The 17,068-nt window shown below is 37.5% G+C and overlaps 1 protein-coding gene across 4 annotated transcripts in view; it reads right to left on the bottom strand.

The window, feature by feature from the left end:
• The window catches only part of WASF3 (WASP family member 3), a 32,937-nt gene extending 23,773 nt beyond the window's left edge, over positions 1 to 9,164 (bottom strand). For 2 of the 4 annotated variants that reach the window (XM_026708880.2, XM_026708881.2), the window contains exon 1: positions 9,040 to 9,164. The gene's annotated coding sequence lies outside the window, so the exon portion shown is untranslated. Of the gene's footprint in view, positions 1 to 2,394; positions 2,601 to 8,873; positions 8,938 to 9,039 lie in introns of those variants that run through there. The other 2 variants (XM_087937198.1, XM_087937197.1) reach the window with 2 other exon arrangements.
• Between the last annotated feature and the right edge of the window lie 7,904 nt (positions 9,165 to 17,068).

Raw genomic sequence — 17,068 nt, 5'->3', positions numbered from 1 at the left:
GTAGTAAATGACAGCCTAATCAAGGAACTATAAAGGAGAAAACATCCCCATCAGCAGTGATGGAGCAAACCACTATATATAAACAAAGAGCAAACTACTCCCTTTTAGCACTGAAGATATTACCTAGTCTACAAGAAAACAACCAATCTCAGACAGCACCAAGGATTCCACAAAGTGGTATACTCAATAGGTTGCCTTCCCCCTCCCCCTCTCAGATCAGACTACTGGGAAAAGTTATCCATTGTTTTGGAATTAGAACATGCCCTTTTCCATTCGTGTCCAGTCCCTCATAGTGCAATGGTTAGAATGCATTACTGCAGGCTAACTCTGCCCACGTCTGAAGTTCAATCCTGATGGGCTCAAGTTTGATTCAGCTTTCCATCTTTCCGAGGTCAGTAAAATGAGCATCCAGATTGTTGGGAGTAATACGCTGAAATTGTAAAGTGCTCAGAAAGTGCTATAAAGAGGTATATAAGTCTAAGTGCTATAGCCTCTTCCCTACATCTCATTTGGATCAGCTTTTCTCTTTCCTTCCTCATGCAACCATCCCTTCATCTCATTGCACCTCCATCCTGCTTTCTTTATTCCGTTCTTCAGGTTTATGCTAGAAAGAAGAATGTGTGATCATGCTTTTGTGTGTCAATGTGGTTTTTGCACTTGTGACAATGTTTGAAATATTTAAATAGGTAACTTATTTTTATTAATGGTATATTTATAATTAATTTTAATCATTCATTCAATTAACACACATTCATTTTTTGTCATTCTCTTGACCTTTGGGGTTTCTGGATGGGCATGTGTGTGAATTTATCAGGTACACACACACACACACACAGAGAGAGAGTTTGTCAAATACAGTCTTTAAGATTGTTTTCAAATTTCAAGTGACCAAATTAACAAGTTTGGGGAGTTGAGCATTGCACAAGATTTTTGTATTTTTTATTTCTTTCTGTCTACTTTTTCTTTAAGCAAGGATCATGTGGCAAGATGGGCGAAAAACAAATGTAATAAACAAATAAAAACTTGAAAGCCTGTTTTGTGAATACAATACTTCCTAATACTAAAGAGAAACAATTAAGCAGAAATCAACAATAGTAACAACTACATTATACAACATATTCCTCATAAGTACCTCACTTCTATAATTATCACTACATGGTGCAATCAATAATGCAGAGTTAAAATATGTCAATTTGGGAATAACAAAATGCATTAAAATGTTAACAGTTAAGATAACTTATTAATCATGACTAAGGAAGCATCAGAACATTTGGGTCAGCAGACGATAAATATACATTATAGGTCTCATATTAAGAAAGATGTTTTTAGAACTAAAGTAGTATATTTCTGTGACTAAGTTCAACATGAAGGCAACTTATGAAAATTAAGTTACTTTGGGTTCACAAAGGTGCTCTTTCTTAAGAAAGTAAAGTTGCCTCTTGAAAAAGCACCTTAGGGACAACCATGACTTGGATGACTAAGAATCTCCATGGACATTTGCTTTGGGTTCTCTTTTCTTCTGTTGATAACAGACTTGGGAAATGTGTGATTCATATTAACGGAACAGATAACCAAACACATACAGAAAGCAATACTGAAAAGGCTGATCTGTATGCATCCCATGATTAAGAGAAATTGTGAACCTAATGTGTAGCCAAATATGCACAAAGGCTATTCAGCCGTGTGAACAATTTGTCCAAGTACTTTCAAATTAGTTATGTAAAAGACCAAATACTAACCCAAGCTCTAAATAGAAGCTTCCTCCAAATGAAGAGAAGGCACTTATTGATTTCATTTATCTGATATCAACAATACACAAACACACATGCACAAAATGAAGAACATTTTTATCACAAAACTTCATCATGGTTTTACTCAATCTAGTACCCGCTTCAGCTAAATATAAAAATAAAATTCTTTGAATAATATGAAATTACAAATTCTTGGTATTTTGGATTAGATAGTGCACACAAAGCTGCTGTGTGAGATCATTGGCCAGTTTAGGTTTGATATAATCTTGGGAGTTTGCTGATAAAGAAGTGGGTGAATATGTTGAAAGCCTAGCTTGCTGCTGGTATTATGAGGCAACGGGCCTGTGACAAAATCATCCCCTTGAGTGGCTCGTGTCTGTAAGCCAATTCCAGATGGTTCCTTGGATATCTACAGTCTTTAGGAAATAAAGTAATGGAAACAACATCTAGAGTGTCAGTAAGGTAATTTGAACGTAAGTATGGGCCTATGTTTGGGCTTAATCTGTGGCAATAAGAAGAAAACACTGGTTCCTTCTCATATTGGTGACTTGTTGTTCGAGTAGTCATGTTTCAAATGGTCAATTTTCTATTAGAGAAAATCCACACTAAGAGCCCTGCCCAGTCAGGACAATTAATTACTCACTGTGGGATGGGATGCTGCAGACATTTCAAAGGAAGCTTTGGTAGTTAAATCTCCTCCTTAAGACAGCCTCTCTGGATCTGGAAGTACTGGAAAACTACTGGCTAATCTCCTACCATTTTGGTTTTTGGCTTTTGGTTGTTGGGATACAGACAACTAAAAAGCACTTTAGAGGAAATGGATTAGCTAGATCCTATCTCATTGTGTTCAAGTCTGGAGAGGGAACAAAGGTGGCATTGGCTGCATTAAGTTTTGTTGAGAACTGGATGTTTATGTCCACCCAGACCTTTTAAGACTTCCCAGGCCTCTTTAGTACATTAATTTTTGTATCGTTCTGGACACTATGCAAGAGTTGGAACACTGTGTGGCAGTGGTTCCATTCCTTCCTTAGCAGATAGTTCTAGTCAGTCCTGATAGGGCAGGAGAAATCTAAAGCAATTACCATTCCTTGCAGGGTAGCACATAGATTCCCTCTCTCCTCTCTTATTTAATATTTAAATAATGAAACTGGGAACAGTCATCATGAGGTTGAAATCAGTATCAGAAATATACTGATACTTATGATATTCAACTTTACATAGATATTCTAAACCAAACTAGTGACATTGCTGAAGCTCTGCTCCAGGGGCTAGAAAATGTGAAAGTCTGGGTAGGAAAGAACAGTTTTAAATTGAATACAGATAGTCCTTGATTGATGACCACAATTGAGCTCAAAATTTCTTTTATTAAGTGAGACAGTTCTTAAGTGAGTTTTGCCTCATTTTATGACCTTTCTTGGCACAGCTGTTAAGCGAATCACTGCAGTTGTTAAGTTAGTAACTGTTCTGACCCAACCTGGTTCCAAGAGACCAAACACAAGACAAAGGCAGCAGCCCCCACCTTTTAAGGTTTCATTCACAAATTCTGTTTCTTCACAGATAAAAGGCACCTTCCAACTAATTAGCTCTGACAAGAAAGAGCCTTGCTAAGTTTGTTCTTCAAGGCTGCCAAAAACCCACAGATAAGAAATAGTTTACAAGAGTTTTCAAATACTAACTATAATGTCCACGAGGCTGAGTTTCAGAGCGTCTTTGCCTTCTGCAAAGAATGCTTCTTCAAACCGGGCTTTTATCCTCTTGAGGGAGGGGCCAGTACCTTGCAGCCTTACTCCCGAGTCACCTGTGCTGCTGTAACTGCTCTCTCCTACAAGCAATCCTGCGCGCACGCACACTTGGCACAGGCTCCTCGGGAACCTCCTCATCACTGCTGCCAGCCCCCACAATCTCTGAAGGCAGCAGTCCACTCCCTAATGGTCCTGGCCCCTCATCTGAGTCCTTGCTCTCCTCCATCGTCCACAACTGCTGCTGGCTAACCACAACAGTAACACAGTTGTTAAGTGAATCTGGCTTCCCCATTGATTTTGCTTGTTAGAAGGTCAGAATAGGGGATCACATGACCCCAGGGCACTGCAACCCTCATAAATAGCAGTTCAGTTGCCAGCATGATGAATTTTGACCATGTGACCATGGGGATGTTGCAATGGTCGTGTGAAAAGTCATTTTTCATTAGTCATTTTTCTCAACTGTAACTTCAAATTGTTATTAAATGAACTGTAGTAAGTCGAGGACTATCTATACTAACAAAAGAATAATTGCTGCTTGCTCCAGTACTATCTCTAGTTAGAATGGCACTATGCCTGAAGCAGGAAGTCCACAACTCCGGGATTCTCAAGTCTTACTAAAACAGCAGATGAAGGCCATTCCAGAGGGGTTTGTCCGATTGGGGAAAAAAAATCTGGGGTGGGAAGATTTTCCTACAGTGCCTCATGCCTTTGTCATCATCTGCTTAGAATATTGCCACATCCTCTACTGTAGGGAGTTGCCTTTGAAGGTACTGCCTTAGCGTGTTACACCAATGTTGAGGGACATTCACTAGTTACCAATAGGCTTCTGGGTGAAGTTTAAGATCTAAATACCTTGGGTTTTAGTTACCTAAAGCAGTAGTTCTCAACCTATGGTCAGTGAATCCTGGGGGAGCCACGATGTTGTCACAGGGGGTCTGCTTAAAGAAATGTTATGATTTAAATCTTGACTTAAAGTTGATTTAAATCTTGAGTTAAGGTGCAGTTAAAGACTGTGTCCATGAAAGATATTTAAAGAGGGTCCATGGTGAAGAAAAGGTTGATCTAATATATTTGGTTTTATTAATTTTATTTTATGTTTTCTTTGATTTGATATTTTAGTTCTATACTTTTACTGTTTTGGTGTGTTTTATCTTGTAAGCCACTGAGAAATCTTAGGGATTGATGGTCTATAAATGTGATGAATAAATACTCTTCTAATGCCATAAGAGTCACGTGAAAAAAGGCAGATTTTCTTTTAAAGCTCTGGCTTTCCATAGTTATATTTAACTACCGGTATGTAAGTTTAACAATTAAATCTGTAACTGTTTATGAATTAAATAAAGTATTAATATCTATGTAACACTTCCTGGATGTCTTGAACTGTCCTGATATGCTCATTACCAAACTTGAATCTATTTTTCTTTGAGATCACAATACGATTTGTTGAAAATTTTCCTATAACAAAGCTGCTAGAGATATTGTTGACATATCTGTAGTAGTGCCTTGGAAAATGTACTCATCCATCTATAGCACTCATGAACTGCATTATCCATCATTCTGCTCAGTCAGCTATTAACGTCATTTTCAAGTATGATTTATACTTCTGGTTCTAATCCATTTTTCAGTTTTTATTATATGTTAATTTAAAAATACCTCATCAAAAATTCTAACTACAGAAGACATGGCTAATCTACACTGAATGCTCAAAGTCTCAAAGATATATTTATGCCATTAGTTGTATTTTAACTGTAGAAACAGGCAGCTACTTTTGATGTATGTGTGTACACACAGAGACAATATACACTTATAACGTACACTGCTCGAAAAAATAAAGGGAACACAAAAATAAGACATCCTAGGTCTGAATGAATGAAATGTTCTTATTAAATACTTTGTTCACTACATAGTTGAATGTGCTGACAACAAAATCACACAAAAATTATCAATGGAAATCAAATTTAGCAACCCATGGAGGTCTGGATTTGGAGGTACACTCAAAATTAAAGTGGAAAAAAACACTACAGGCTGATCCAACTTTGATGTAATGTCCTTCAAACAAGTCAAAATGAGGCTCAGTAGTGTGTGTGGCCTCCACGTGCCTGTATGACCTCCTTACAACATCTGGGCATGCTCCTGATGAGATGGCAGATAGTCTCCTGAGGGATCAACTCCCACATCTGGATTAAAGCATCCCAACTCCTGGACAGTCTGTGGTGCAATGTGGCGTTGGTGGATGGAGCGAAACATGATGTCCCAGATGTGCTCAATTGGATTCAGGTGTGGGGAATGGGCGGGCCAGTCCATAGCATTAATGCCTTCGTCTTGCAGGAACTGTTGACATACTCCAGCCAAATGAAGTCTAGCATTGTCGTGCATTAGGAGGAACCCAGGACCAACCGCACCAGCATATGGTCTCACAAGGAGTCTGAGGATCTCATCTCGGTACCTAATAGTAGTAAGGCTACCTCTGGCAAGCACATGGAGGGCTGTGTGGCCCCCTAAAGAAATGCCACCCCACACCATTACTGACCCACTGCCAAACCGGTCATGCTGGAGGATGTTGCAGGCAGCAGAATGTTCTCCACGGCGCCTCCACACCATCACGTCTGTCACATGTGCTCAGTGTGAACCTGCTTTCATCTGTGAAGAACACAAGGTGCCAGTGGCGAATTTGCCAATCTTGGTGTTCTCTGGCAAATGCCAAACGTCCTGTATGGTGTTGGGCTGTAAGCACAACCCACACCTGTGGACATCGGGCCCTTATACTACTCTCATGGAGTCTGTTTCTGACGTTTTGAGCACAACATGCACATTTGTGGCCTGCTGGAGGTCATTTTGCAGGGCTCTGGCAGTGCTCCTCCTGTCCCTCCTTGCACAAAGGCGGAGGTAGCAGTCCTGATGCTGGGTTGTTGCCCTCCTACGGCCTCCTCCACGTCTCCTGATGTACTGGCCTGTCTCCTGGTAGTGCCTCCATTCTCTGGACACTACGCTGGCAGACACAGCAAACCTTCTTGCCACAGCTCGCATTGATGTGCCAACCTGGATGAGCTGCACTACCTGAGCCACTTGTGTGGGTTGTAGACTCCATCTCATGCTACCACTACAGTGAAAGCACTGCCAGCATTCAAAAGTGACCAAACCATCAGCCACAAAGCATAGGAACTGAGAAGTGGTCTGTGGTCACCACCTGCAGAACCACTCCTTTATTGGGGATGACTTGCTAACTGCCTATGCTTTCCACCTGTTGTCTATTCCATTTGCACAACAGCATGTGAAATTGATTGTCAATCAGTGTTGCTACCTAAGTGGACAGTTTGATTTCACAGAAGTGTGATTGACTTGGAGTTCCATTGTGTTGTTTAAGTGTTTCCTTTATTTTTTTGAGCAGTGTATATTACCCCCATTGTCTTTTAGCAGTGCCTAGATGTAGTGATGCCAAATGACAGCAAATCAGAAAGAAGGAATATGAGAAATTGGAGAAGTGCCAAGTCCTGAAGGAGGAACTAGAGGTGATGTGGAAAGTAAAAGCTAAAATGGTCCCCAGGGGTAGTAGGAGTATTTGGGTCTGGAAAGTGGCTCCAATAGATCCCAGGGACAACATCAGAAGGGTGTGTGCATATGTGAGTGTGTGTGTGTGTGTGTGTGTGTGTGTGTGTGTGTGTGTGTCTCCCTAGAATGGTGACATCTGTGAAGTAACCAGTAGAAATAAGTGACGACATTCTAGTGATTCAGCACTGAGCAACAGAAAAGTTAACAGCTCCCTTCGAATACCATAACTATGTGTTGAGCGACTCATTGCTCAGAATCCAAACTAAGGTGAAAACAATTTGTTTTCATTTTCTATCCACTCAGCAACTGCATTCATGGCATTCTGTGTATACTTTTCTACTTTTCTACAATTCTTTGGATGAAAAATGGTAATTATTCTTCTGACTTGTTAATTTGGGCATCGCCTGAAATCAATTTCCACAATCGAGGAGTTACAAGCAACTTTATGCTTTCCAGTTGTGACCTGCCAACTTATATAAAATAGGATTTATTGGTTCTTACACTAGACCACAACATATGGTTAAGGTTTTCTAATTTTTATTTGGCATGTCTAAATTAAACAAGAAAGGTTAATCAAAATAAAACATTCTGTTTTCAGTAATAACTGTAGAAAAAATGCACTGTGACTGTCCACTCTCATAATCATAATCATCTGGAATAACTAGAGTTCTGTTAAAGTAAAATATTTATTACTAGGCAATTTAGGATGATTGTTGTACTAGTACTCCCCCCACCCCACAGTGTTTTAACTTTTCATCAGTAGCCATTTAACATTTTTTAATTGAAATTTACATCTACTATATTTATTTTAGCAACACACAAGTGAAACCTACCTACCTTCCTATTAAAGATACCATCATCTCATTAAATCAGCATTACAAGGAGTTACTGTGAGAAATAAAAATCCAAAGTATATGTAGTTCTATTTACAAGCCTAGGATAGAGAGAGAAAACTAGTTTTGAGAATTTAGAGTCCCCCTCTTCTACGCAAGTATCGAATTTTCTCCGATACAATTGACTTTCCCTTGAAACTTAATCCTACCCGGTCAAATGCTTCCATGCTTTTGAACGCATTTTAAAAAAAAGTATAGATTTACCTACTTCCAGGACTAGAGATTTACAAAAGCTGCAGAAGTTTGCCCGATTAAACTGAAAAGTTTTGTAGAAAAGAGCTCCAGGATGGGGTGTAGATCTGCAGGAAAAAAATTGCTCATTCCTTCCTCGGAAACCTAGTTGCAGAACTGGGAGGCAGCCCGCATACAGGGTCGCATAAAGCCCGGGGGGGGCGGATTTAGTCTTGAATGCATGAGAAAGTCGAGGCCACCTTGGGGCGGAGTCTCTCGCCGTCTCGCCCCCCACCCCACCCCCACCCCGACCCCTCCTGTCCCACCGCCGCACTTTGTGTCTGAAAAAGCGCGGAGAGTCCCAACTTTCTTCCCACGAGTTGCGACGCGCCCTGTTCCGAAGCGGATCACAAGATCGAAACAGCAAAGCCCCGGTCGGGAGAAAGATGGATGACGCCACAAGCGCCTCGTCCTGCGCCCCGCGCCCCCAAGAAGGGGCTCCTCTTTCTAATTATCCCTCCGGGTTTCAATTCGTCGAGGGCTGGGTGGGGGGGGGGGGGGAAGAGAGAGGAATATAGGAACCAAGGACTATCCCCTCCCCGTCGCTTCCCTTCTGAGAGGGAGAGGGCCAAATAATGGGACACACACAAACACACACACACACACACGTCTGCCTCAACTCTCCGCAATTCCAAACTCACAGAAACGAGATTACGGGGGCGACCGGGGGCACAGACCCTCGCCGCTTCGAATTAAAAGCCCCTTACCGCACACCTCGCCTCTCTCCCGGGAATAACGCTGTTTTTAGCGAAGAGGACCGGGCATTTGTTTCCAAAATGGGTTTCCGGGGGGTTCTCTTCCCCCACAGCACGCGCGCCTCTCTCTCCTCTCTCTCTCTCTCTCCCTCCCCACACTGCCGACCCCCGGACTTACGTCGCGCCACATTCCATCTGCTCGGTCGATCCAGCGCGCGCATGCACAATCGCGCGCAACCGCTAGCCGAGCTTGCAGCCAAGCCTGTCCTTGGCGAGGATTAGGGTAGTAGAAAGGCGCTCGGCTGGGCTCGCCAGCCAGGCAGTCCCTTCTTTCTCCCCCCCACAACGCCTCCCTCCCCCCTCTCGTGCTCCCGAGTGTACGAGAACTTAGCTCCGCCCAAAAGGAGGCGGGCGCAAATTAAAAAACTTATCATCATCATCGTCATTAATAATAATAATAATAGTAATGCTACGGCCGAAGTAGCTTGAGTGGAGGTTAGGATCTGTTTGTCCGAGCCGCAGAACTGATGGGCTGTAGCGTTTGAGCAGTGAAGGAACCAGCGAGATCATCAATCATCATCATCATCATCATCATCACAACAATAACAATAGTAATAATAGTAACAACAACATCATAATAGTAATAGTAATAATAATAGTAATGATAGTAATAATAATAATCCCAGAATAATTATCTCGTTTGCTGGGTACACTGTCGTTTTTTGTGAATGATGAATAGTGTGTTTGATCCCGAGCCAGACTCCTCCACTCCTCATCTCCTTAGTAGCTCTTTTAATTACGAATTTGAAGTTTGCCCCTCCTCCAGAACAAAACAAAACAGAACTATGCCAATGCTCTCACAAAGCGAACTGTTTTGTTGAAAGCATTTGAGTTTTGAGAGAAATGTGTAATCAAGGATCTACCGTGATTTCGAAAACCTGAAAGGATCCGCTCCTGCCGGGGCGGTAAGGAGAGCAGATGAATGTCCTTCTTAAAATAGTGCAAAAATCTGTTAATTTGTGGGAAGTATTAACAATTTTGTGATCTAAATCTTTTTATTCCAGGGTCTTTTCTAGCCCACAGTTCTGCTTTCCTCCCTAACAATTTTGCCTTTTTCGCCCATCCTATTGGCAGGTCCTACATGCCAACAGCCTCCGTCTTCATTTCTTCAATAGTAACATTATTAATAAAGTTATGAAAAAATGGACATACTCTCTTGTATTCATTTGAACAAAATATTAAAACTGTTTATATTTGGTGTATTTTGCATGAAGGATAACTAATAGCAGGAATTTCTTTTGTGTATCCTTTCTCATAGTTTCCTATTCTTAATGGCTTACAAATAAAACTCTTTAAAAGAATATTGACATCAATCGATAGATTAAGACATCCTTAGGCAACAGAAGTTTACTCCACAAAAAAAGCAGGGACACATTAAATTTGTAGATTTATATGCTGCACAGTTTACACATTAAAGCTGCAGTTCCAACTATTTGGAAGCCATCCTTTTTTAAATGTGTGTTTTGGGTCAGGTTTTTTTTAGTTTTGTTTTTGAGTTCAGAAAATGTGTATCCTTCCGACAGAAACTTCCAAAAGTAAGATTTACAGTATAATCAAAAATAAAAAAGGGTTGCCGAGTTGAGGTTATTACATATGTTTGAGAGAGCTAAGTTAATAAACAACATAGTATTTCTTTTAGCTGCCAAATCTATAATAAGTTAACAAATTTTTTTAGATAATTTAGCACTTGAAGAGTGGCATTCAGATCTATGATCTATGCCTATGGTCGAAAAAAATCATGGATAAAATTCAAATTGTAAGTTAATGGAAGGCAGAATCATAATTGCATTGAAACTGGAATGTTTCTATAATACAAAGTAATAAAGTGTAACAATATTGTGGCAATGAAATGTTTGTTCTATCTATTGTAAACTTGGAATGTTATAGGAGTAATATATAAATCAAGCAAGATTTAAAGGAAAATGAAAATTGAATATTTACTTTCTTCCCCATCAACTTTAAGCAGCAGATTTTAGCAGGCACAGTATTGCATTTTTACACCTAGTCAGGAAAAAGCAAAGGTACAAGTACAGATTAGGTGAAACCTGGCTAAAAAACAGTAACTATGAAAGAGGCCCAGAAGTCTTAATGGATGATCACTTAAACATGAACCAGCAGTTTGTGGCAGCAGCCAAAAAGACTAATACAATCCTTGGTTATATAAAGACATAGAAGCAAGTAATTAAAATCACGTGAAATATTAGTCCCGCTTTATAAAGCCTTAGTAAGGCCACATCTGGAATATTTGCTTTAATATCCATTTCTCCTTAAGAATAGAAGTTGAGGCCTTTTTACTTCCTGTTAGTAAGTATCAGGTTTATTATCACAAAACACTACTACACAAAATTAAAGCATTTTCAAGCATAGTATTTCCACTCCTAAAAAATTTAATACAATAACAAAGAGCCATTACAACATATAGTAAAGAATAACGATCAGTTATTAATTCCTATAATAATGTTTTTTTTAAGATAAGCTTTAACTGCACCAGTGCTGCCTTAATTAAGCTGAATATGGATTTTTAAATGATTCCATTTTTCTTTAAATTCATATATTCTTTTCTTTTTTCTTTATTTGTTATCTGGTGTAGGTCTCTTTTTAAACCTTTTGTTTGACTAAAAGATTTTTTTAGAAAATGTAATCTATAATGTCATGATAAATGGTGCTTATAATTATCATTAATGCAGCATTGATGTGTACAATGTGAATTTTATGTTGAATCAATGCAATGAAATAAATTATTTTTCATTTATTCCAGATTCCTATTCCATTACTTCAGAATGGTTTCCTGTCCTTTGAATGGGAGGAATAAACAGAAAGTAAGCTTGTGTGTGTGTGTGTGTGTGTGTGTGTGTGTGTATTTCTTGCAGAGATAATAACACCAAAACAGCATCATAACAATTATTTTTCCACTTCTGACTTTAAAAATATTAGAAGTTTCTGAATTCCATGCTTACAAAGGAGGAAAAAATGATTATATGTGTAAGTATGGTACCTTTTAATGTCTAAGTCTTTAAGAAATAATTAACAATATTTTATTTTAAGAAACTAAAAAAATATAGAGAATTAGTCAAGAAAATGTTACAATTACAATTTAATACTGAAGGTGCTTCTTCTAAGAAATAATACTAGATTGCTTTTTGTTTTCAATAATTAAAAATATATTTCTTTTTTAGTTTGCTAAGAATTTAGAAACAATCTATAGTCTTGTAGATCATATCTCATGGAATAAGAAAAAAATGAATCTTGTGCCATTTAGATACAAATGAACCAATAACGGCATATGTCTTTCTGAGTTAAATAATCAGATATATGATTCTCTATTCTCCTAGCGTTCATATATTCACAATATACAATCCCATATATATATAAATTTCTACTTATTTGCCTATTGAATTTTAATTCAATTATGCCTAAAATTAGTTGCTTTAACCAATAATATTCATTTCAGTGAGATATGGGAATTTTAATTTTAGATGAAAATTTTAAGTCAATCAAGTGTCCACAACATTTTAACAATATACCTTCAGAAATAAAAAGAACACAAGAAAATAGAAAGCACCTATTCGGAAAACTCTAGGCCTATTGCTTATGAAAGTAAATGTATAATACTACTCATAATAAAATCAGCTGGTAACACTAAGGTTTTTTTAATATCTTCTATAAAGCTATTTTAATTCATTCCAAACATTTATTTTCCTAACAGTTTACATCAAGATAAAACAATAAAATCTTTTTCCCTGCCCTATTCAACCCCTCAGACAATAGCCAGGGACAACTCCATTGTGCTGCTAAGGTTTTCTCATCTTTTACAGATGTTGATATAATTGAGAAATCAGATCCCTAAAGTTGTATCTTTTCTACTTTGGGATGGATTTGTCTCTGCATTCTGTACAGTTGTTTTCCATGGATTTATTTTTTTCTTTGCAGATATCTATTATATGTTCGTTGGAATTATATTCAGGCTATATCATTGCATCCAAATGTCTCTTACAGAAAGATTTGTCCATATACTTATTAAGTATATCCCTATATTTACACTTGGAACGTCTCAATAAAAAGAGAAAGTTTTATATCTTGTGTGATGAACAAATTGTATGAAACTGAAAAAAATCTGAGCTGAAATAATGGTTTTAAAAAAAAGCATATAGAACTATGCTTCTAATAATAGGTTGATCCAAGCAGCTCAATAGTTTATACAGAACTGCTTTTTTAACAGTGTTAATCCTTTTAAAGGAAGAAAAGAGTGAATGAACACACAGGAAAAAAGTAAAAAAGTAAAAAGTAAGAAAAAATAGTTGATGCAGAGATAATATATCAGTAAGAGTGGAAATTAAGTAAGGAATTACTGAGGTTGTACAGTCAATGCTCAGTATATTGTTTATGAGAAATTAACCCTAAACTGTTTGAGGTGGATTTTTTTAATTCAGATCTATTATTTTTATTTCAGTCAATGCAATAGATCATGATATATTGTAAATAAATTATTTACATCATAAAATATTCATGTAGTTAGTTATTGTTATCAACGGTTCAAAAGAGTGAAAGGTTTTAAGTCAATGAATTCTGTAGCTCAAATATAAATTGTACTTTCTAACAGTGAGAACAATTAACCAGGGGAATGAATGGCTTCCCTTCAGAATTTGTGGGTCTTCCATCATTGGAAGGTTTTAAGAAGAGACTGGATAGCCACTTGTGTGGAATGATATAGGATCTCCTTCTTGGACAAGGAGACCTCTAAGGTCCTTTCCAACTCAGTTATGTTACTTTGCACTTATTTCTTCTGACAGTTTAAATCAAAATCAATACAGCAAATATATAAATAAACTAGCTTGATATCCGTGCTTCGCTACGAAACTATGTGGTCGGGCTTAGTCTTGGGGAAGAAAATAAGGGAGGAAAATCTGCCTTTGCCTACTAGCATCCATCAGTATTCATCTGGCTAGTGTCCTATCAGTGCGTTTGGAAACTGAAACTATATTTGCTGTGTGAGGAAGAAGGAGACAGCAAGGAGCGTGGGCGTGGCTTAACTCAACTGTTCTGTACTAAAGCTGCATGGTGCTGTGAAACTAAAACTGAAACTGGAATTCCTCTCCTCTGCTTGCGTTTTGCATTTGGAACAGATTTCTTTTCAGGTGGGGAGGAGGAGTAGAACTCCTTAGCATCAGAGTGTGTTAATAATAATATATGAAATACTAATGCTCTGATGGTTATTTCAAAAAATCCTTTCTTAGTGAGCACCTAGAACCCAAGACGAACATATATATCAAATTTCAAGTTGGTAGGCTTTACAGTTTTGGAGATTTTGTGATGATGTGTGAATGGTACTTCACTTTTATATATATATAGATAAGAAGTAAGTAAATAATAGGTAAATAATTATTATTCTACAGCAATTTGAAATTATTATTTTTTAAAATTTAAACATAAATTGGGAGAATTATATTAACTCAAGAAAATGTTAGAAAGTATCTCATGACTCTTGTTCGAAGAGCAGGTGGAGGTCATGGCCAGGAGGGCCTTTGCGCAACTGTGAATTGTGCACCAGTTACGCCCTTTCCTGGATCAGCAGTCCCTACTCACAGTCATTCATACCCTGGTCGCTTCCCATCTTGATTATTGCAACACGCTCTACATGGGGCTGCCCTTGAAGAGCATCCGGAAGCTCCAGTTGGTGCAAAATGCAGCGGCCCGCATTTATGCAGACCCCGGTGTGCACATGTATCACCTCTCCTGCAGGAGCTGCATTGGCTGCCAATTTGCTTCTGGGTGCAATTCAAGGTGCTAGTTGTCACCTTTAAAGCCCTTCATGGCTTGGGTCCGGGTTATCTGAGGAAACATCTCTTGCCAGTGACAACTACCCAACCCATTAGAGCAAGGAGGCAGGGAATGCTACGGGTCCCACCCCTGAGGGAGATACACCTGGTGGGACCAAGAAGAAGGGCCTTCTCTGTGGTGGCTCCATCTCTCTGGAACATCATTCCCCCAGAGATTAAAATGGCCCCCTCATTAATATTATTCCAAAAGTCACTGAAGACCTGGTTTTGCCAATGGGCCTGGGGAACCCAGAGAGGGATGGAACCCATCAGATGGCTAGTGTGACCCGCTGTTGTCAGGGTGGGGTAGATGGGAGTTTGTTTTTGTTTTTGTTTTGTTCTGTTTTTTGTTTTCCCAAATTTTGTTCTATTGTACTTTACTAATTTATTTGATTCTTTTTGTTAGTTCTTATTGTTTTTGTTTTTATTTTTTGTTTTAAATATGATTTTACATTGTGTAACCCACCTTGAGTCACCATAGGCGAATAGGCGGCAATATAAATCAAATAAATAAATAAATGGATAAATAAATGGATAAATGGATAGATAGATAGATAGATAGATAGATAGATAGATAGATAGATAGATAGATAGATAGATAGATAGATAAATAAATAAATAAATAATCCTGTATATGTCTGCTGTACAACCACACTGTGAGGCCAATTAGATTTTGGATGATTTCTTCACTCATTTTTTGGTTTTTCAAAGTTGAAACTTAAGTCTAGTAACCTTGGTATATCTCTAAGTGATCTACTGGTTTTGCTTTGATCTACATCCTTTCCAGATTTAGAAAATCTCTATTTTTGTTATTTATTTTCTTATATATTTATTACAAATAAATATTTATGGATGCAAAGTAACATGACTGGGTAGAGTGTGAAGAATACATAAAACAGCACACTTTAAAAAAAATAATGCTTGAAGAATGAATTAAATTAACATTTAACATTTATCATTTTTAAAACATGGTTTAAAAACTCCCTTAAGGTTTAATTTTAATTTTATATTTAATTTAAAATTTAATTAGAGTACTTTCTGAAGTCTCACAGAAACACTATTTCTAATATTTTATTAGCTAATTATACATATATCCCATCACAAAATTAATACTTAGGGTCCTTTTTTCAGGACAGTAGTTTATTGCAACTACTACTCCATTTTACAATTGATCTGGTTACATGACTCTATATATTGCCAATCCCAGCTAGCATCGCTAATGAAGTGGGGATGTTCATTCAGCAACATCTAGGGCACAAAGGGTCCTTGTCCTGATTTAAGGTATGAATATTCAATATATATGTAATATTAATAATTAAGCTGGAAGTTAAAATATTCATGTTTATTTATCAGCTACAATGTATTCATTAAAATAAGGGTTTAAAAGATGCTAATTGTTCCAGTAATTTTATGGGTAACATCAAAAAAGGGGGGAAAGATTGGAATATTCCCAGGAAAATGAGAATGGCTATTGTAAAACATTATTATTTTTGATTGTTACTTTTGCTAGACTTTCTGAATCAGAACATTGAAAATATTTGTACTGTACACAAGTAGGCTTGTTTTTTTTAGCAAAACTGTTCATAATGTTTATTAGTCTGGACAAGCAACATCTTTTTTTAAGTCAGTTATAAAACTGATTTTAATATTACTTGGCACAGAATTTGAATATATTTAAATTCACAAATTTGTTTCTGTGGTAAAACTTATAAATAATAAATTGACAATATCAATTAGATCTGTATTTCTTTAACTAGCAATAATTGTGGATTATCCACACTTCTGTTGGATTTACACTATCTATTCCCATTGGATTTGTGTTACTGTGCATTCCTTTCGTGTATTAATAAGTAATAATTCAATATTGTAGTGTTATGCTGGATATTGTTCAGCACCTTGGAGAGCACCACGTCATGTAGAGAAGGAATCGGAAGCACCTGCATTGCTGTTCTATATTGTATCAAAGAGAATATTTACATTTTCAGAATGGTTGAAACTAGAATTAAAAGTGGGCCTTGGCACAGTTCTTCCGTTGACTTTCTTTCCTTGACTTTTTCTCCATTTCTTTGCTCAGAACTGATCAAATCACTGATCTATTGAGAATAGACCAATATACTTCTTACAGTACACTTCTAAACTATTATTCTCTAATAAAGGGGGAAGCTGAAACTATTTTACTGTATAAGGAGAATACAGAATTAGACTGATCATTTTCCATCTTCCAGATTCATTCAATCAACAGAACCTAGTGTCTTTATAAATGAACATATTTCTATAAATGTAACTGTTCATGCATTCATTCTGCAGAAAATCTGTTAAAGTTGAAAAGGT

The sequence above is a fragment of the Pseudonaja textilis genome, chromosome 7, assembly GCF_049901715.1.
Source record: "Pseudonaja textilis isolate UNSWEBS1 chromosome 7, rPseTex1.2, whole genome shotgun sequence".
Lineage (NCBI taxonomy): Eukaryota > Metazoa > Chordata > Lepidosauria > Squamata > Elapidae > Pseudonaja > Pseudonaja textilis.
Note: the sequence above shows the minus strand (reverse complement) of the source record. Positions and strands in the feature narration are given on the sequence as shown.